Source organism: Balaenoptera acutorostrata, chromosome 4, assembly GCF_949987535.1.
Source record: "Balaenoptera acutorostrata chromosome 4, mBalAcu1.1, whole genome shotgun sequence".
Lineage (NCBI taxonomy): Eukaryota > Metazoa > Chordata > Mammalia > Artiodactyla > Balaenopteridae > Balaenoptera > Balaenoptera acutorostrata.
In genome coordinates this window covers 21,994,535-22,017,507 of record NC_080067.1, presented here as the reverse complement: position 1 = coordinate 22,017,507, position 22,973 = coordinate 21,994,535, and the positions used below count along the sequence as shown (strand labels likewise).

Here is a 22,973-nt window from a genome sequence, read left to right as displayed (position 1 = left end):
TGTCTCCCCAGGCCCATTCATTGACCCACCTGCTCCCAGTTTTCTCACCACCTCAACTCCAGCCTCATTCAGTTCCTTCTCTCTCTCTCTCTCTCTCCATCTCTCCTCTTACCCTTCCCTCTCCCTCCCTCCCTTCCTCAGCTCCTTTGGATCTCTGCTCTCCTCTCCTCTGATCATCTCTGGCTCAATTCTTTATTATATCATCTCCCCTCAATTCTTTCAGTCTTCTTTCTCACCCATTCTCCTGATCAACACAGCACAGCTCCAGAAGTGGAGTATGTGAACAGAAGCCTCCAAAAAAGAGCTGGGAGTGAAGGGGAGGAGGGGGCTGTGAATACACATATATTAATATTTTTGTCCCTGTCATAGTCATCTTTGTCTCCTCAGCACTTAGCTCTGCATTTAGCACATATTAGGTTTTCAGTAAATGATCCATGAATGAATGAAAGATTATTAGCCTTTACCCCAATGTGCCATCAAAGCTGTTCATGAGCACCACCCCTTTCAAGGAGAGACTGAGAGACCAGTAGTTTTTGTCCCATAAATCGGTGGGATTTGGCTATAACTTTTTGGCTGTTTTTAATCTTGCTGGCAGAGGTGCCAGGCTCCCTGTAGCCATCCTCCATCAGGAGGGGGCTAATTCCTCCCAAGCCCTCTTGTGCTTGGGTGCCCAGGTCACTGGCTTCCTAGGTGGTGTGTGGCGGTAGAAAGCCTTCTCCTGGTGGGGCGATGAATTGGGAGATTGGGACTGACATGTATACACTAATATGTATAAAATGGATGACTAATAAGAACCTGCTGTATAAAAAAAAAAATAAAATTCTAAAATTAAAAAAAAAAAGTTAAAAAAAAGAAGAGAAAAAAAGAAAGAAACCCTTGCTGTGGCATGTCTGCCAGGTATATGGGGCCTGCTTCACACCTTGATCCTGCCAGTCCTGTTTCCTAAGACTGGGCCCATGCTCCTATCTCCCCTGGGCCTCAGTGAACAGAATGCTTCAACACACCTCTTCTACCCGGTGCCCCTCACTCTTTTGACCCCAGTTCTTTGAGTGGGTTCTTCCTGTGGTCCCTCAACCCTGGCCTGTACCTGGGCTGAGTCTGTTGCTTTAGGCTCAGATTTCTGTCTTTTATTGTTGATCTCTGCCTGACTTACCTCTACATCCATCTCTGGTTTTTTTGCCCTGCAATTTCTTTTCCTTTTTACAATCTCCTGGCAACCATTTTCCTAACCCTTTGCTGGATGCAAACGTTGACAGTCTTCTTATAAGATTGTGGGTCTCAACTCTAGCGAGCCATGGCTTGAAGTGGAGAAGCAAGAAGAAAACAGTGCCTGCTATCTGAACACTAAGGCCCACCTGTTATGGCCAAAGCTTCCTGCAGAGACTTGATTTGAAGGTTAGTATTAATACATTTTGGCAAGAATATTGGATATAAGTGACTTCTCCTAGTTTGACGTTAAGAAGTGTTTCTACATTATGATAAAAGAAGAAAAGTGATATAAGATGCATGGACAGTTAGGTTGAAATGGCAATAATTCCCTGAAGACATTATGACAATTCTTTAAAAAGACAAGGCACCAGGATAGTGCTGAGAGGGGAAACATTTGTTGGATAATAAAATTTTAATTTGTTCCTGGATAGAATCCTCTGAGTTCTACTGCTCCAACACTGCTCAAAATCCAACTGGGAGGTGAATTGGCTCTATTTAAATCCAAGTAGAGTTTACCTATAGGCCTCTGACTTTTGTTCAGACTTACTAGTCATTAAATATTAGCCAGAGCCCTGTGGAAAAGTTTAAGATTACCTGGATAATGTCAATCCTAGTAGAAGTGTTATTTTATTAATATTTATTTTACATAGAACACTGTTCATTGTTTTTAGTGTTTCATTTATAAATAAGCTTGCCTATTCTCAGGGGTTTCTATCTCTGAATGGACCGATAAAAGATAGTGGTAAAATACTGGTTTAATGGACAGCACATAGGGCCCAAGTAGGTGAGACAGATGGTTCTATAAAATAGAGGAACCCATGGGTTAGCACGCTAAAGGAGGTCAAAGAGAAGTTGTCTTAAAAGAGGGAACTGGAAAATGGACTGGTAATGGTTTTTGGTGGGATATTGGACTTTAAGTTGGCAGAATTGAAATAGCTCTGGATAATGATTACGTTCAGGGTGAAGCCACAGGAGTGGCTGGTGAAGAGAGAGGAGGTGAAAGTCACCTGTAACCTTGGCAAGACTTGGGGAAGAGAGTTAGACTGAGGTCCAGTGAATGTGGAGGGAGTGACCAAGAGAAGGATAGATGACAATGATGGCCACAACAAAGGGTAGAGAGTTTTTCTAACTGAATGAAGAACAAGTGTTTGGATATGGTCATAGGGAGCCAGAAGATACAAATATGTTCCTTTTCCCAAATAGCCATGGGGTGTGTGAAGAATGGAAGAATAAAACATCCTCACTCCCAGGGGCCTGTGGGAAAGGCAGTATCCTTCAGCAAGTGTTGTGTTTCAGTTCAGGAAGGAGGGAAAAGGAGCCCAAGGAAAGGCTTACATTGTAGAGAAGGGAGTTTGTCAGTGAATGAGGGTTCCAGAGGGCCAGTGGAAAGGGTGGGGTTGTGGGGAGGCAAAAGTAAGAGGATGAGCCAGGGGAGGTTGGAGGTAATAGTAACAGAAAAAGACAGGCCATCAGAGGGGCTAGTATTCAGGGTGGCAGCAAAGCTTGCCAGTAGTGGAGAGATAGGTAAAGCAGAATTAACTAGCCTGGAGCGTCTGTTTGGGCCTCTGGCATAAGGGGTTTCTAAGCCCATGCAGAGAGGGTGCCAGGTGGTGTCCGAGGCTAGGTGCTGCCCACCCTCTTGGTCTTGTCAGCAACAAGAGGCCTCTGCCCAGGGCACCAAAGGGTTGCAACATGGCTGTACGGTTGTTTGTGTTTCTGCATGAACCAGCCTCAAATAAAGAGGGTAGAATTGTTAGACCTGAATCAAAGGAATAGAACTATACATGCTCCCAGGCCTTTGAAGTGCCTCTAATCATGGGTCCTGACAAATTAGCTAAGCCTCTCCTCATGTTGGTGACACACCCTCAACCCTGGTGTCCCCTCAGAAGCCTTGGGCCTCAGCCACAGGGTCTTCAGGTTTAGGAGAGAGAAGAAATCAGCATCTAAACTCCTTGATCAACCCAACTTGACTAGGTGACCAGAAAATAAAGCTACTCCCAAGAGTTTTCGTCATGATAACAGTGGGTCTCCCCAACACTGCTTCCCTTTGCTAGGGTGACCACACCTCACCCAACCCTGTACTGGGTAGGGGGCCAGTTGCTGGGGATTTAGGTATGAAGCTGGGAATTTGGTCCAAGAGGGAAAAACTGTAAATTCAGGTTTTGGGAAAATTGATATTAAATTAAGATAGGAAAAGCAGCAAGATAAATGCAGTGCTGAATTGGTGAGTGGCTGATCTAATCTTTATGTAACTCAGATGTCAGCTGTAGTCACCCTGCCCCTTAGTATCTGTTAGGATTGGCTCAAGCCCATCCTGGGGAAGTTCAGCGCCCTTCTCGGGTTTCTGCACAGCCCCTCCTGCTGTGATTCCCAACTTTGGCTGAGTTCTCCACCCCCAAGTGGACCTAGTCACGGGATCTAGCTCCTTTTCCTCGGTTCCCTCCTAAAGCACTACTCATAGAAGTTAGCAGCACGTCGGAGAGCTTCTGGTGGCCCACCATATCAGTGCTAGACAGTGGGTGACACAGAGTTAACATCAGATAGGCCTGTTTGAAAAATCCCCTTCGCCTTTTCTCCCAGCTCCCAGATTCCAGACTTCCTACTGCATTGCCTAAGCCTCTTTTTCCTCCCCTCTCTCTCCCATCTCCTTCCTCTTTCACTCTCTCCCACTCCAAGTCCCTTTTTTTTTTAAGCAGAGATGTTTATCTGCTTCCTTGTTAACTCCTGCCAGCCCCTGTCCCAGGGCTCACCCTTTACCACCACCTGGCTTTTCAAGGTATTTTCCTAAACAAAGTAGTTGCTTCTCTAAGAGGAATTCTGCAGAAAGCTGGCTAAAACATTTTCCTTACTTCTCTATTTTTATTGCCCCTATTGAAAGACACCTGGCTCCCAGAGTCTACAGTGGGGCTTAACGTACAGGTACATTTTAAGTGGTTCCTGATATGATGGGCAGAGGAGGGGTTATTAGCGCTGGGCTGTTCCCGTGACCTTCTCAACCAGGGCTTGGCTCTTACACGTTCTCAATTTTGGGCCCCCTTAGCGACTTCTCTCATGGGAACTTCCAGACCACCTGTGTGCTTACTCTTGGAAAATGCATCAGCTTGTCTTTTATTCACTCTCTTTCAGGTAGCAGACTGGTCCTCCCTCAGTTTTCTCTCTCTCTTTCTCTGAACTCCTAGCTCAATGATATCTTCCTCCTTTCTCTCCAGGAGGACAGACACAAAGCAGCTCTTTGTTTAAGGCTTGAAAACTCAGTGTCTCTTTTCACCTAATTGGAAGGAAGTATTTTTCCATTCACTTCATTTTCTCATTGGAAATTTTGCTAACTGGAGCTGAGGAGCTTAGTTTGCACACTGAGTTGTTCATTAATTAACAGCCTCCAGGCCAGGTTGTCCTTATCAGTACTTAATATCTAACTCAGCACTGGCTAAACCAGAAAGAGTGCTGGAAATTGCTGGTAGCTGCTGCTATGCTGGGAAAGGACCTCTAAGGTGGTAGCAGCTCTCTTTTCTGGGCTGGAAGCTATTCTGAAGACTAAGACTCTCCAAGGACTGTAAGCTGAAATGTTTGGGGATCCTTAACAGAGATCAGGGATGGCCACCACTTTGCCAGTTTCTTGTAATGATGAAGTAAGACAAATACCTCAAGATTCTAAGAGACAGAAAATAGTCAAAAGAGGTTTTTAAAAATTATTTTTTCCAACAAGTCCTTTCTATTTTCTACTCAAGAAAGCACTAAGTAATTGCCAGCTATTGCCTCACTGGTTTCTCCATCCTCTGCTGTCTGGTTGTGATAGGCAGAATTTTGGCCCCCCGATTTTTGCTCCCTATTAGTCCTGTGGTTATGCTATATTAATTGGCCAAAGAGACTTTGCAGATGTAATTAAGGTTACTAATCAATTGACCTTAAAATAGGGATACTATCTGAGTAGGTTCAGTGTAATTATGTGAGCCCTTAAAAGCTGAAGGCAGAAGGGCAAGGCAGAGAGATTCCAAGCATGAGAAGGATTTAATGTGCTGTTGCTGGCTCTGAGATAGAGGGGCCATGTGCAAGGACCAGGGAGAGGCCTTTCAGAGCTAAGGGTAGCTGACAGTCAGAAGAGAAACCTTAGTCCTACAACAGCAAGAGACTGAATTTTGCCAACAACCTGAATGAGCTTGGAAGTGGATTCTTCCCCAGAGTCTCCAGAAAGGAATGCAGCCTGGCTGACACCTTAACTTAAGGCTTGTGAGACCCTAAGCAGAGAACTCGGTTGACTTATGCCATATGCAGACTTTTGACCTACAGAAACTGTGAGACATATATGTGTTGGCTTAACCTTCAAAGTTTGTGGAAATTTGTTGCAGAAATAGAAAATGATTACATGGGGTTTCTGTTTTTTTGTTCAAAAGCTGTGAGCAGTGGAGACTCTAATTTCTTAGGAGGAGCTGACTAAGCAAGGGTCTTCATGGCAAGGTTCTGTGGGCAGACTTGGTTACCATGCTCAAAGGGGCGAGGTGGCTTGGCCTCTTGTTTTATAATCTAGATCTGTGCAGTCCAATATGGTAGTCACTAGCCATAGATGGCTTAAACTGAAATTTAAATGAATTGAAATTAAATAAAATTTAAAATTCAGTTCCTCAGTTGTATTAGCTGTGTTTTAAGTGTTCGATACCCCTATGTGGCTAATGGCTACTGAATTGGAAGTCACAAATACAGAACATTTCCTTTATTGCAGAAAGTTCTATTGGACGGTTCTGGTCTAGCTGATTAACAGTGATGACATTCAACTGCAACTGTTCTTTTTCTCATTTGGCGCACTGAGAAGTAGGATTCCTCTCATCTTTCGTAGAATTATCACAAAGTAGATGCATGCAAATTTCTCCCAACTGCAGCAAGAAATGGATGAAGTTTGTGAAAACTTTCATGTCTCTACTTTCCTTATCACTTGCATAAATTGTTTCCTGGAGATAAAAAGCCCTGGACTTTCAGTAGAACACTTTAAGTATACCAACGACAGGGTATTAGGCATCACTTCTTTCCGGATGAAGGAGGGGTTACTGTGAGACAGACGGCCAGAAGGCCCCTGGCTCTGACTGCAGGATTTTCTAAGGGTCTCCTGTATAGTAAGACAAGGTAGCTGCTGGGGCAGGCCAATAAGGTACCCCCTGAAACAAATAAACCCCGAAAGGCTATAGCTGTTAGACTGTCCTCCTTCTGTTGGTTTCCAATGCCCCAAAATGACACTAACCTAAAGGGGATAAAGAGCCTTATTCTCTCAGGAGACTGAAGCATCTTCTGCCTCAGGCTCAAACAACAAAAGCTGAGCCATAAGACTTCGTGGCAAAACACCCTTGTAACTGGTGGTTGTGGACTAAAGCTTGCAGGTGATGCAGTTGGAGAGGTATGGTACAAGCCAAGGGAAAGGACCTAGCTTTGGGGTTAGAAGACCTGACTCTGAATCCTGTATCCATATTGCTTGTTACCCTGAGCTAGTTAATGAACCTTTGTGAACCTCACTTTTTTCATCTGGGACACAGATGAAACAGTTGGAGGATAACAACTTCGGATTCTTGGCGTTGTTGTAGGGTTATTGTGAGGATTAAAGGAGAGAATTGTATAGATTGTATGGGACATGGGAGTTGCTCAGGGAATAGTAGTAGCCAATGTGGTTACTCACATGTGTGTCAGCCCCGGGTTACATCAGGAAAGACCTTTCATCCAATACCCTGGCCAGTTACATATGTGGTCTTGTCTCTGTTCCCACCTCAATCACTGCTCCTATGACCAGAGCCTCACATGAGGCAATCTGACAATTGTACTCCTCACCAAAAACCCTACAATTTCAAACACCCCACTCGCTCACCTCTACTCAATACATTCCTCTGAACATCTGATTCCCTATGGTCCTTGCATATCACTAATACCTCCAGTCCATTATTTTACTGGAAAAATAGAAGCAGCCAGAAAAGAGCTTCCACAAGTTCCTACCACCACATCTTCCCACCTTCTGGCATCTGTGCACATAGACTCTGCCTTTCCTCCTGTTGTGATGGGTGAACTGTGTGTGCTTCTATCTGAGTCAGCCTCACCACCTCTGCACTGGATCCAGCCCCTCTTCCCTACTCTAGAATTTCACTCCTGCAATTATCCTTCTCTCCTATATCTTTAAATATTTTTTCTTTTTCACTGGATCATTTCCATTGCATCAAATATACCTTAATATTTCTCATATTAAAAAAAAATCCCTCCTAAGCAATCTAAATGTCCATCAACAGATGAATGGGTAAAGAAGATGTGGTATATATACACAATGGAATATTACTGAGACATGAAAAAGAAGGAAATAATGTCATTTGCAGTGACACGGATGGACCTAGAGATTATCAGGCTAAGTGAAGTCAGACAGAGAAAGACAAATATCATATGATATTGCTAGCATGTGGAATCTGAAAAAAGAAGATATAAATGAAGTTATTTACAAAACAGAAATAGATCCACAGACATAGAAAACAAACTTATGGTTACCAAAAGGGAAAGGATGGGAGGGATAAGTTAGAAGGTTGGGATTAACACATACACACCACTATACATAAAATAGATAACCAACAAGGACCTACTATATAGCACAGGGATCTATACTCAAAATTTTGTAATAAGCTATAAGGGAAAAGAATCTGAAGAAGAATCTATCTATCTATCCATCCATCCATACTGAATCACTGTGCTGCACGCCTGAAACTAACACAACATTGTAAATCAACTATACTTCAAAAAAAAAAAATCCTTCCTAGATCCCTATCCTTCTTCAGCTGCTACCTCTTTTCTCTGCTTGTTTTATAGCGTCCTTCACTGATGTTTCCTCATCCCCCTGAATTCTAAATGTCAGTGTCACAGTGTTTGGCCCTCGGAACTCCACTCTTCTCTGCCTACACTCATTCCAGGGGAATGGACACAGTTCCATGACTTTAAACACCTTCCATGTGCTGCCGGATTTGTATGTCCTGCCTGGACCTCTCACCTGAACTGCAGACTCTTATGTCTAACTGCCTTCTTAACATCTCTACCGGATACCCATTAGGCATCTTAAATTTAATATGTTCAGAAATGAACTGTGGATATTCATCCCTCAACTCCCAAATCTACTCCTTCCATAGTTGTCTGTGACTCAATAAATGGAACTCCATTCTTCCATTTGTGCATACTAAAAATCTCAGTTTCTCCTTGGTCCCTCTTTTTCTCTCTCATATCTCATCTAGTCCATTAGAAATCAAGGGGAGATCAAGAATCTGGAAAGGCTATTTCAACCAGGCCAGAGAAAAGTCCTGAGTCACCAGAGAATACTCCCCTCCAGTGATTAGAATTATTACATACATAACTTAGGTGTATTCAGCCTTAATTCAGCAAATATATTTGGAACATTTACCACATTCCAGGCAATGTTCTAGGTGATAGGGATTTAACAATGAACAAAAAATTTCATGGAGCTTAGCTTCTACTTCAGGGAGACAGAAAACTTGTCAGATGGTTAAGGAAAAATACTTCAGGGTGAGGGGACCTAAAGTGAAGTCAGGGTGCTGTTTCAGGTAGGGTGGTCATCTATGACTTCTGCAATAAGATTCCAGTTAGGCATAGATATTTAGGCATTCAGCATAGTGAGCCTTGCAAATATCTGGGAATAGATTATTCAAGCAGGAGGGGAATTTGCAGAGGTCCTTAGGCAAAAACACTCTTTGGGTATCCCAGGAGCAGGATGAAAGAATCTGTGGAGTGAGTGAGGAGGGTAGTGGTGGGACACGACAAGATCAGAGAGAGAGTGGGGGTGAGAGCACGCAGGTGTAGCCCAAGAAAGACATCTGGGCTTTTATTCTAACAGGTAGGAAGCCAATGGAGTGTTTTGAGTGGAAATACATGATGATCTTTTACATTTAAAAGGATCAGCCTGACAGCCTGATCTGTGGCAGGGAGACAGTGGAAACCGGGAGACCAATTAGGGGGCCTAGTCCATTAATCCAGGTGCAGGAAGATGGTACTTGAATTAAATGGTTACTGTGGAGGTAGTAGGAAGTACTGGATTTAAAATTTATTTGAAGGTAGAGCTGACAGGGTTTGCTGAACACACGGTAGGTGCACAATTTATATTTGTTGAGTGATGGATACACACAGTGTATTCTGGGGTGAGGCAGGACTTTTCCCTGACCTGGTTGAAATATCCTGGCCATTGACACACACACCCTTTGCTCTCTCTCCATGATTATTTGCAGCCCTCTGATGGCTACTTTGTTCCACATCCCCTGACTCTAGGGAGGGATGTCCTAAACATTGAACACTGGGATATTGTCACTGGAAAATATCTACAACTCTAACTTAGTAAATTGGGATTCTGTATATTTGCAATTCTCTTGCCAGTTTTCCTCAATTGGATCATCTCTCTTTATGCTGATAAAGTTGAGCTCCAAGTCTGAAAACTTGAAGCCCAAGCTCTGGAGCATGGTGGTCCCACATGGTCCTTTTACACTGTCGGCCCATTCTGACCCATTAATTGGAATTCTTGTATTTTAGCAATACATGCTTCTCATGACTCTTTGAATTCATATTGTTAAATTTCTAATAGGTAGAATAATATTATTGGGTAGAAACCCAGTTATCACTATCAGAGATTTATAGGGTTCTTCTTTACTTCCAAGCCCTTTTCTTCAGTTCCAAGGGCAGCAACAATGCCTACTGGGGCCAGGACAAGGGTGAGGTAAGTGAGGAGCCTAGTGTGCAACATTTAAGGAAGTGCTCACTCTCAAGGCCACATAAGTGTAGGTGGGCACATGGGAATGAGGGCCACCTGAGACGTTGTGATCTGGGCACCTCAATTGCCTCACTCCACTCCTGGCCCCTCTGCCTACAGAGAAGCATTTTGGTTTATTCACCAGGCAGCTGTAGCATCAAGAGCAAGACCAGTTCCCCACTGTTTGGCCATGACTGTGCAACAGAAATCTGCTCTCAGAGAAAGCAAATGGCATAGAGAGGAGCCATGTTCTGGGAAGCTCTGCCAATTTAGACATTAAAACCAGTGGGAAAATGGTGACAAACATTATGGAGTTTTGCTTTGTAATCCACTCAACAAGCCACTGGCGTTCCATTTGTTGAGGGCTACCTGGATCTAGTCATTCTATCTATGGCATTTCTATCTTGTTTGCAATTCCTCAGATACAGCATTTAAAAAACGTTTATTCTCCACTATCTCTGTGCCTTCTTTTTACTTGTTACAGAAATTAGCAGAACAAATAATGGCTGCAGTGTAAATGCTTTGGACAGTCAGGTAAGGGCTTATTTTTAAGGTTGACTTAACAACTTCCATTTTCAAAACAAGCCCAAACTGACTGAGTGATTCTAAATTAGCTCCATAGTTTTTACCCTTAGCCACTGATAATGCCACTATTAATTTCAATTATTTAGAGGCAACATTAATATGTGTGAAACAAGAACAGCAATAAGGACAGAAAGGAATAAATTACTCACTGCAAGACAGAATGACATTTTGACTGGCACAGAGATTTTTTTCCTTCACACACTTTGTGCTTTGACATTTCACTTGGCACAAACATTTCACAAATTCTTGACCTAATCTGATGTACTGTTGTTTAGCAATTGCTGACATGACATGTTATAACCTCAAGCTCACTGGATTCCAAATGTTACCTTTTCCTGTCAATCAGGGTTGGATGACCTCCAAAAAACAGTCCAGGCAAAAGTCTGTGTACCTAGGAGGTTAAGTGTATTTGCTCAGAATGGAGAAAGAGTAGCTTGAAGTAGGATTTGGGGGAAAGGCAGGAAAGAAGGTGTCATTCAGGCAATTGTGGGGTGATAAGAGGCAAAAGACTGATCCCTAGGGAACCTTAACCGCTTGAGAGAGATGACAGCCCCAAACATAAAATACCTAGGAATAAACCTAACAAGAAATAGGTGGGGCACATACGACAAAAATATAAAAGTTAGGGATAGAAGAGGTTTAAATAATCGAGAGAAATACATTTTCTTCCAACAAAGGAAAACCGTATTGTAAAAAAATGTCCCTTCTTCTCAAATTACATTTTAAGCATTACTTGACTGCCTCTAAGCCTCACTGCCTGTGGGTACTGGAAAGAGGTCACATTCTTATTATTACTCAGATTTGCTATCTCATTAGCTTCTGTTGACATCTTCTGCCTCCCAGGTCTTTACTGAAGAATAAACCAACTTACAGTGCTCTGCTTGATCTCCTTTTTCAAGGGCTCTATCATTTAGAAATGCTTTCAGTAGCAAGTAATAAAACAACCCCACCAACGGTGGCTTAAATAATAAAGATTTTCATCATCTCCATCATTAGACCAGAGACAGGCAGTTCCAGGTGTGATGCATTGACTTACTGAACAAAATCATCAAGGACCTAGGCTTTTTCTATGTTTCCACACTTGCCAACCTGCGAAAATTGCTTTAGTTGGAAGAACCACAGCTCCAAGCAAAATGTCCACACGTAACTATGTTCAAGGCAGGAAGAAGGGTCAGGGGCCAAGGAATTTCTTTTTGCAAGCCTGTGTCTTTTTATCAGACATACAAAATTTTCTAGAACCACTCCCAGCAGACTTCCCCTTACATCTCATTGCCTACAGCTGGGTCATGCTGCCCGTCAGACTAGACCAATCACTGGCCAAGGTGGACTGCAATTGCTGTGATGGGCTTTGACCAAACATGATTCATTCATGGGTGCTGGGAGCATGGCCGCCGGAACAAAACTGTGGTTCTGTGAGCTATGAAGAAGGGGACGGGATGTGGCTGTTGGGTAGGCAGCCAACAGCATTTGCCCCAAGAAGCAATACCCACAGGCATTTAGAGAGGCCCCTCATAAGAGCACTGCTCTGCTGGCTTCTCCAGACTCTTCTTTGATCTGCAAGGCACACTCTCCCAAGTGGTTACTCCCAGTCGGGAGTGTCCAGGCTGCATGGCCGCCTGCAGCAAGGTAGGGCAGGGTGGCCTTCTCAGCAGTGTGCAGTGTGTTGCTTGGATCCCACGGCAACACTGCTGGGACCAGTCTTGCACATGTGCTCCCAGAAACAGCTCCTGCAGCTCCTGCCTCTAATCTCTCTTCCATGGTGACTTCGTGGGAGTCCCTGCCGGTGGGCTCCCTCCTTTCTCATCTTCCTTCTCCCACCTCCATTTTAGAGGCTGGAACCTAAACATCATTTTGTAGCCTTCTTTTCAGGGGAGGGTAGTCATGTGTGTGACAGTTTTGCGTAATGCTATGGAAGTAGACACTTGCTGGGGGTTTCTGGAAAAATCTTTGCTTTCCTGATAAAGGCCTCAGCTTCACCTTGGATCATAGGGCTACTTAAGTGTAACATGACCTCAGGCAGCGTATTAATGGGATTTTTAATGTGTGGGGGGATGACAGCAAAATTTTTCTAAAGTTTACCTGGAAGAAGGCACAAGTGAGAATAGCTGGAATATGAGCTTTATGAGGGCAGGGATTATACAAAAGTAATTTCATTATTGTTTCTTCCAATGCTTTTATGATTTGAAGACTTCCTAATTCTGACATCCATGAAATATTATTCTCATTTTTTTCTGGTTTCATTTTTTATATTAAAAAAAGTATGCATCAAAAATCACTATAAGCAAATTTGTGAGGCAATCGACAAACTGGGAAAAGTCCCCCTGTCTCAGCATGGTGACACAGGAGCATGATCTCAGGGGGTGGGGTGCAGGCTAGTGTTACTGGGGTCTGGGGTCTCCTTTCTACCACGGGCTGGTGGTAGTATCATCCCCCAATACTACTGTTGTCATTTATCTCCATTTTGTCAACAAGGAAATTAAGAAGTTAGGTAATTTGCCCAAGATCAAGTGGGAGGGACTGAAATCCAAATCCAGGTGTTGTTAATGATAAAAAGCCAAAGTCTGTGCTGTCTCTACTACACCTCACTGCCAATGAATACTTAACTGAGAAAAGTTAAGTTTCCACTGAATTAGAAATAATCAGAGGAGTGCTGCAGAAGAGGGCGATTTGAGAGATATGGAGAACAGGAGGGATATATATTAACAGGGAAAGATGAAAATGAAAGTTATCTGCACACATAGTCCAAATTGGGTCTGGGATCATTGGGAACAGGCAAAGTAGGAAGGATGGACCCCATATCCGTGTTGCTTGTGACCTGGATTGAATTCTTGGTCAAACATCGCCAAGGTAGTGTATGATGGAAAGTCCAGACCTTTTATATCTAACAGATCTTTGTTGAGCCCCTTTCATCACTTACTAACCACAGGTCAAAGTGAGGATGAAACTGAATCCTTAAGTAATCCAACTACAGCCTCTACCAGATTGCAATTTTCTCTCCTCCAAGGATCCTGAGGTTGGGGCTCTTGCTCCCAGTGTTCTGATTCCTGCTAGATTGCACTCCCAGACACCAGTGGTATGTCCCAGAGCTACATTTAAAGCTGTAGGTATGGAAGCTTTTGTTGCCAACAAGAACCCAATAAGCACAATTTAATTCTGGTTGCAAGTATCCATCAAAACTCCGTGCATTTAATACTCCACACTGTTTTCCCTGGCTTGATATTGCATAAAGATTGCACAATTGCACCCACAGCCCTCCAGAGAATAGTATTTTTTATAAGTATATTATATTTAAACAGGAGTGGCCATTGTGTATTGACGAAGGTAAAATGTAATTAAATAAAAACGATTACGCTCACCATGGATAATTTCTATCGGCCCTATTCATGTGGGTGAATAGTAAAATCCACGATGGGATAGTTCCATTTAAAACTAATGTTGCTCAATTGATGGCCAGCTTTTCAAAATCTTAACTTCAATCACTTTCTTACTCAACACAATTATAACCATAAGTAATTCGAATTGATTAAATTTGAAAATGAAAAATTCAATTTATGAAAGTTAATAAAGCACAGTAAAATGTGGCAAATTTATAAGTACAGATCAGATAACACATGGAAATTGGCTTATATAGTTTGCAAGGAAATTCTTAATACAAGTAATATGATATATATAATACCAGCTTATCAAACTGATCAGTAGACAGAACTGAAGATTATCACAATAATTTTTTTCATAAATAAAAGTGATTGATATGATAATTTATATTATTTATCCTCTTCTTTTTTAAAAAAAATATTTATTTATTTATTTGGCTGCACCGGGTCCTAGTTGCCGCACACGGGATCTTCTCTGCGGCATGCGGGATCTTTTTTTTTTTTTTCAGTTGTGGCATGCGGGCTCTTAGTTGCTGCATGTGGGATCTACTTCCCTGACCAGGGATCGAACCGGGGCCCCCTGCATTGGGAGCGCAGAGCCTTAGCCACTGGACCACCAGGGAAGTCCCTAACCTCTTCTCATATTTAATAATGAATAAGAACATGCAATTAAAAATGGCCATATTCTTTCCTAGTTTAGTGTATTTGCTTATTATTTTACAATCGCTGTGTTATTGCTTTGATGTCTGTAAAAGCTTTAATTTTGCTACAAACCTTGAAATTAATTTAGAAACAGTTTGATGTTCAATTTTTCAGTAAACAATTAAAGAAACAAGCCGGTAAAACTAATCATAATGCATCGGTATGAACATATTTAATGAGTGTGTATGGGTGGAAAAACATATTCTTGCTTCAGATGGTTCTTAAATATTTATAGTACCATATTTAAATATGAGCACACATATCCTGGTACATAATAGGTACTTAGGAAATGTTTGCTGATAAAGGATTAATACACTTTATCAAGCAAATAAGTGCACATTATCATGTCATACCCATACTCTCTAAAAATCATGGAATTTTAAACATTAAAAAAGTATTCTAATGATGTTGGTGTATTTATTCAAGGGAGTAAGGCACAAAGTCCTCAGACAAATGTGACCTCACATCTGTTTGTTGCACAGCATGTCAATTCTAACCACCTTTTCCAGACCCCCTCCCATTTCTGCACCTGTGAACTTAAATTCCAATATTATTAGAAAGGTTCCACCCTTCCCCTAGGGAAGCCACATTTTTCACTTCTTATTTTAGAAAGAATCTCTGTTGGATTAGATGCACTTGTACAATTTTCTCTGGCTTTTCAAAACTTCTTATAAAACTTCTTCCATCATGGGCTCCCAGACCTGAAAAAACCCTCTAAACTCAATTATACTTTCATCTCCCAGTTTGTCCTACTGCTTCTTAGTGGGTCATAACTTTTTCGTTTCCTACATTCATTTTAAGTCTCTCAAATCCATACAATTTTGACTCAGACTTCATTCGAAATGTTTAGTGACCATCCATCAATCCAACTGCATGTTGGTATGTTTAGAGTTAAAAAGGACTTCCTTTATTTAACTAGCACATTGGCCTAACATATGTTCGTGCTTGAGGACACAGAAAGCATCACTCCTGCAGGGCGTGTCACCAGGGACCACTACGGACCCCGAGCCAAAAGGGCTCCTGGTGGCTGGGGTAGGGATGGGGTACAATGAGCAGGGCCAGAGCATCTGAGGAGTCAGCCAGGAAGAGCTTACATCAATTTCTGAAATGTCAGTAGAATTTACTCAAGATTCTTACTTTGTTGGGGGGAGGGAGGGTGGTCATGGGGCGTGCCACATTATGGACCCCTTGGCTTCTGCCTCTCAGCTTCTCTCCTGAGGACCTTGGGAACACCCACGTAAGTGCCAGACAGTGTAGTTCTGTCCTACTCACAGCCTATGTACTAGATGCTGAATTGTCCATTCATTTCTCCCTTCCCCCTTCCCCACAGGCCCACTTTCATTTAGGCACCCATCTCTCCTTCCCCACTCCCCCGACAGCTCACTGCCTCAAGGAAGCTGACCCTCCTTCGGTTCCAGGGCTGCACCTGATTGGCCCAATGGGACTCTCATCCCCTTTGTCAGGAAGTGGGTAGTGAGCCAATGAGGCTTACTGTGACTTCTGGGGAAGGACTTCTTCGATTTCAGGAAGAGCTCCTAGCAGCAGTTGGCTTTCTCTTCCTACAGCTGTTGTTACTCACAGTTGGGAGGCCTCCAGCCTGAGGAGGAAGCCAAAGCACAGAGGAGCACACTGATGGAGGGCAGAGGAGGTGAAGGCATCCCTGCTTTTTCACCCATAATTTGGGAAGGCAGTCTTTGTCCTTTTCCTACCTCCTTTCCTCCATGAAGAGTGACTTAAAAAATTACCGTAAAATATACACAACGTAAAATTTTACCATGGTAACTATTATTTTTTAAATTTTATTATTTATTTATTTATTTTTTAAACATCTTTATTAGAGTATAATTGCTTTACAATGGTGTGTCAGTTTCTGCTTTATAACAAAGTGAATCAGTTATACATATACATATGTCCCCATATCTCTTCCCTCTTGCATCTCCCTCCCTCATACCCTCCCTATCTCACCCCTCTAAGTGGTCAGAAAGCACTGAGCTGATCTCCCTGTGCTATGCGGCTGCTTCCCACTAGCTATCTATTTTACGTTTGGTAGTGTATATATGTCCATGCCACTCTCTCACTTTGTCCCAGCTTAACCTACCCCCTCCCTGTATCCTCAAGTCCATTCTCTAGTAGGTCTGTATCTTTATTCCCGTCTTGCCCCTAGGTTCTTCTGACCATTTTCTTTTTTTTTTAGATTCCATATATATGTGTTAGCATACGGTGTTTGTTCTTCTCTTTCTGACTTACTTCACTCTGTATGACAGTCTCTAGGTCCATCCACCTCACTACTCAGTTTCGTTCCTTTTTATGGCTGAGTAATATTCCACTGTATATATGTGCCACATCTTCTTTATCCATTCATCTGTTGATGGACACTTAGGTTGCTTCCATGTCCTGGCTATTGTAAATAGAGCCACAATGAACATTTTGGTACATGACTCTTTTTGAATTATGGTTTTCTCAGGGTATATGCCCAGTAGTGGGATTGCTGTGTCGTATGGTAGTTCTATTTTTAGTTTTTTTTTTTTTTTTTTAATAGATTTTTTTTTAAAATATTTATTTATTTATTTATTTATGGCTGTGTTGGGTCTTCGTTTCTGTGCGAGGGCTTTCTCTAGTTGTGGCAAGCGGGGGCCACTCTTCATCGCGGTGCGCGGGCCTCTCACTATCGCGGGCTCTCTCGTTGCGGAGCACAGGCTCCAGATGCGCAGGCTCAGTAATTGTGGCTCACGGGCCTAGTTGCTCCGCGGCATGTGGGATCCTCCCAGACCAGGGCTCGAACCCGTGTCCCCTGCATTGGCAGGCGGATTCTCAACCACTGCGCCACCAGGGAAGCCCTATTTTTAGTTTTTTAAGGAACCTAGATACTGTTCTCCATAGTGGCTGTATCAATTTACATTCCCACCAATAGAGGGTTCCCTTTTCTCCCACGGTAACTATTTTAAGTGTACAATTCAATGCCATAAAGTTCATTTGCATTGTGGTGAAGCCATCACCACTACTCATCTCCAGAACTTTTTCATCATTTCAAACTGAAACTCTATACCTATTAAACATGAAAAGGGACTTTTATATAGTATGTGTGTATGTATGTATTTATTTATTTTAATTGAAGTATAGTTGATTTACAATGTTGTGTTAGTTTCTGGTGTACAGCAAAGTGATTCAGTTTTATATCTATCTATCTATCTATCTACCTATATAGATAAATATATAGATATATATAGTCTTTCTCTTTTCCATTATGGTTTATTACAAGATATTGATATCTTGTTCCCTGTGCTATACAGTAGGACCTTGTTGTTTATCTATTTTATATATAGTAGTGTGTATCTGCCAATCCCAAACTCCTAATTTACACCCCCTCCCCTTTTTCCCCTTTGATAACTATAAGTTTGTTTTCTATGTCTGTGTCTGTTTCTGGATTGTAAATAAATTCATTTGTATCATATTTTAGATTCTATATATGAGTGATATCATATATTTCTCTTTCTTTGTCTGACTTCACTTAGTATGATAATCTCTAGGGCCATCCATGTTGCTGCAAATGGCATTATTTCATTTTGTTATGGCTGAGTAATATTCCATTGTATATATGTACCATATCATCTTTATCCATTCATCTTTCGATGGACATTTAGGTTGCTTCTGTGTCTTGGCTATTGTAAATAGTGCTGCTATGAACATTGGGGTGCATGTATCTTTTTGAATTAGAGTTTTCTCTGGATATATGCCCAGGAGTGGGATTGCTGGATCATATGGTAACTCTATTTTTAGTTTTTGAAAGAACTTCCATACTGTTTTCCATGGTGGCTGCACCAATTTACATTCCCACCAACAGTGTAGGAGGGTTCCTGAAAAAGGACTTTTAATCCCACTGGATTCCAGGGTATAGACTGGGCTCTTGCTTCCTGGAGGAGGAGGTCACAGTGTGTTTGAATGTCATACACAAAGGGGTGTCTCTCTCTCTGGCTTTTCCTTCCACCCATCTAGCAAGAGGATGAGCTCAGTCAAGGCCCCCTCCCTGGAGGAGGCCTGGACATCCCTCCACTTCTACTTCTATGAGAAAGTACTGAGAGAAGGCTGGTGGTTAGTTGGACCAAAAAGAAAAAGAAAAAGAAAAAGAAAAAAAAATTCATTGTTTACCTGAAATTCCACTTTAACTGGGCATCCTATATTTTTATTTGCTAAATCTGGCATCCCTAGGTAAGGAGAATGCAACCAATTGATTGTGGTGAGTGGAGGCCTTGAAGGACCCCTGGTGGCAGCAGTGGACCCCAGTGCATGGCAATAAGGATTGAGCAAGAAGCTGGCTATCTCAGCAGAGACCAGCATGGAGAGAGGATTGTGGGCCCAGCTGACCCTCTATATCCTCATTCCTGTTGTCAGGATGGGACGTAAACTACACCTCACATCCCACCTGAACTTAGATTGTGGGGGGCGGGGATGGGGGAGGAGAACAGAGAGAGAATCCTTAACTGGTGGGTATTTTTTTTTTTTTTTTATAGAACAGATTTTTTTTTTAACACTATTTTTTAAATTTATTTTTATTCATTTATGGCTGTGTTGGGTCTTCGTTTCTGTGCGAGGGCTTTCTCTAGTTGTGGCAAGTGGGGCCACTCTTCATCGCAGTGCGCGGGGCCTCTCATTACCGCGGCCTCTCTTGTTGCGGAGCACAGGCTCCAGACGCGCAGGCTCAGTAATTGTGGCTCACGGGCCTAGTTGCTCCGCGGCATGTGCGATCTTCCCAGACCAGGGCTTAAACCCGTGTCCCCTGCATTGGCAGGCAGATTCTCAACCACTGCGCCACCAGGGAAGCCCTAACTGGTGGGTATTAACCCAAAAAGAACTGAGGGGGGAAAAACATGAAAGTGACTGAGTTATTCTGCATTGGCAAGATTGAATAGACATGAGAACTTAAGAAATAAGTTCATTTATAATGTAATCAAGTCACATTTTCACATCTAAGTCTGGGAGTGAAAATTTGTTCCTGCTACAGATTAAAAAATGGGACTGATGAGAATGTCTCCAAGGTCCCTTCTGCACTGACAATTCCATAGCTATAGAGATGAGGCTTGAGGCCCTGAAAGGAAAAGTAAGACACGAGTTAGACAAGGGTGGGAATATTTCAAAACCCCTATTGAGGGCCTGGTTACAGGAGACCCAGCAAATGAGCCTGGGTGGGAAGAGGCTTGAGGAAAATCATAACCATTGTGTGTTTAAGCTGTCCCTGTGTTTTGAGTTTGTTACTTCTTAAACATTTAAAGTTGAGAACTTGCTGGAGTTAATTATTATTAACAGTGAGAGGCAGCTGATTTATGCTGATTAAGCTGATTTAAGAGCTGTTTTCTTAAGAGAACTATGAACGGGCTTTCTAGGGAACCAACTGGTGAACAAGCATATTTTTACAGGGAGAGCCACATAGGACTCTTGACCCAGGAAGTCTGAAAGCCGAGGGAATTGCTGCAGAGTACACCATGTTCAGCTTCCTGCTTAAGCAAGCAGTATGTGCTGCAAGCACAGGGTGTTCCCCCTGCTTCCAGAGAAGGTGAAAGGCTTCATCTGGGGCTTCCCTATCCCTGCAGAGGAGAATGTTTACCTAGACAGTGGGGAAGACACATACCAGGCAGGAAGTCAGAAGGAAAACCTTCCTAAGAGAGGCAGGGGTTTAGCCAGTTTCAGGAGGCTTGATAGAATAACAGTAATCAGGGACTTCCCTGGTGGCACAGTGGTTGAGAATCTGCCTGCCAGTGCAGGGGACAGGGGTTTGATCCCTGGTCCAGGAAGATCCCACATGCTGCGGAGCAACTAAGCCTGTGTACCACAACTACTGAGCCTGTGCTCTAGAGCCTATGAGCCACAACTACGGAAGCCTGCACACCCTAGAGCCTGCCTGCTGCAACTACTGAGCCCACATGCTGCAACTACTGAGCCCACATTCTGCAACTACTGAAGCCTGCGTGTTCTAGAGCCTGTGTGCTGCAACTACTGAGCCCATGTGCTGCAACTACTGAAGTCCATGCACCTAGAGCCCGTGATCTGCAGCAAGAGAAGCTATCACAATGAGAAGCCCGTGTGCTGAAACGAAGAGTAGGCCCCACTCGCCACAACTAGAGAAAGCCCGTGCACAGCAACGAAGACCTAACGCAGCCAAAAAAAAAAAAAAAGGAAAAAAAAGACAGTAATCCAGTGGAGGGGCTGGTGGAGGAGAAATATCTCTACCTGGGGCCAAAGAGGCAGTTTTGTGCTCCTGCCCAGCAGTGCTCCACACTTATCTGCAGTCAGACGGCAGGCCGTGCCCTGGCAGGAGCAGGAGTGAGCAAGGCTCTTCCTACCCGGTAAGGAAGAGATGAGTCACAGATGTTGGTGAACAACTCCCTTTGGGGCAACCCTGTGGCCTGACACAGACAGCAGGGGTGAACTGTCATGCTGGAGCATGCAGGCAAGCAGGACATGGCTGACACCCACCAGTATATATCAGTCCTACTGATCAATACTCACACCTACAGAGTTATATATAAAGGAGTGAGTGAGGCAGAAGAACTCTGCCATGTATATCTTTTTTTTTTTTTAAAGAGGGTGGGGGTGGGGAGGGGGAATGGGGAGGTTAGTGGTTTTTTGGTTTTTTTAAATTAATTAATTAATTAATTAATTTATTTTTGGCTGTGTTGGGTCTTAGTTTCTGTGCGAGGGCTTTCTTTAGTTGCGGCAAGTGGGGGCCACTCTTCATCGCGGTGCGCGGGCCTCTCACTATTGTGGCCTCTCGTTGCAGAGCACAGGCTCCAGATGCGCAGGCTCAGTAGTTGTGGCTCATGGACCCAGTTGCTCCGTGGCATGTGGGATCCTCCCAGACCAGGGCTTGAACCCATGTCCCCTGCATTGGCAGGCGGATTCTCAACCACTGCACCACCAGGGAAGCCCTGCCATGTATATCTTTATTGGCTTTGAAGGCCCTTATAAAATCCATGGAAGGCTAAAGTAGAGGCAGGCAGAGGTCATAATCATGTCACACTGCATTTTAAAGGTTGCCACTTGTGAAGAATAATGAGGAGTGAAAACTGAAGTATTGGCTACTCCTGGTATTAAGTAGCAGGCTTTAGTTTTCTAGATTGTGGTTTTTGATACCAGAACTTCTGGCAGAGATTTTGAGTGCTTTGCACTAAATCTGGGAAGACCTGTTTGACAGGAAATGCCTACTTAATTGAGAGATTCCACCCAAAATTGGAAAGAGTGGGGAGAAATTGGTCTAATAACACCATGGAACCAAGTATCATGGAAGATAATCACTATAGCACAAAGGGAATATGAAATCAGAGAAATTTTCAGGTGGAAGTATCCAGTAAATGGGTTAGAAGCAGTGTCCATAGGCCTTGAGATCTAGTCTGTAAGGTGCAGAATCAGGGAAACAAACAAAATGTAGTTAACATTTTTACACAGTGAGGTAAACATAGTCCCATAGATATGAGGTGCAGTGGGAACCAATGGCTAGTCCAGGCCTGTTATACCCATGAGAAGAGCGTCAGGAAGGCTAAAGCCAAGAAGGAGCCAAAACTTGTTGGAAAAAAAGACTAAAGACAAGCAAAATATTTAAAAAAAAACTATGTTTGGAACAAGAAGTACATAGAGGGCGTAGGCTTGCTGTTTGGGAAATTTAGTGCAATATTTGCAGACGAGAAAGACCAAGGGAAAATATATAATAAAGGTAGTGGATCAATAACTTATAAAGCAAGCATGAAGGTTAAAAGATGAAAGTAGCAAAATTAACTAAATTACAATAATTAGTTAAGGGATGCATGAAATAAAAAGATGTAAAATATGTCATCTAAAGTATAAAATGTGGAGGGGGTAAAATGATAAAGCTTTGGAATGTGTTCAAATTTAAGTTGCTACCAGCTTAAAACAGGTAACTATTTACATAGAATGATATATGTGAACCATGCAGTAACCACAAGGAAAAAACTTAGAGTAGGTACACACAAAAAATGAGAAAGGAATCTAAACATAATGTTAAAGAAAATCACAAAAACACAAGGGAAGAGAAAAAGAGAAGAAGAAAAGGACAAAGAAGAACTACAAAACAGCCAGAAAACAATGAACAGAATGGCAATAAGCACATACCTATCAATAATTACTTTAAATGTAAATGGACTAAATTCACCAATCAAAATACATGGAGTGGCTAAATGGATAAGGAACAAGACCAACCTATATGCTGCCTCCAAGAGACTCACTTCAGAAGAAAAGACACACACAGTCTGAAAGTGAAGGGGTGGAAAAAGATATTCCATGCAAATGGAAATGTGGAGTAGCTATACTCATATCAGACAAAATAGACATTAAAAAAA

General features: G+C 42.6%; 1 long non-coding RNA gene across 1 annotated transcript in view; it reads left to right on the top strand.

Annotated features, from left to right (window-relative positions):
- The first annotated feature begins 4,669 nt into the window (after positions 1–4,669).
- LOC102999210 (uncharacterized) overlaps positions 4,670–22,973 on the top strand; it is a 56,848-nt gene continuing 38,544 nt past the window's right edge. Inside the window, exon 1 of the long non-coding RNA XR_009008083.1 lies at positions 4,670–4,762. This is a non-coding gene — a long non-coding RNA (uncharacterized LOC102999210). The remainder of the gene's footprint in view (positions 4,763–22,973) is intronic.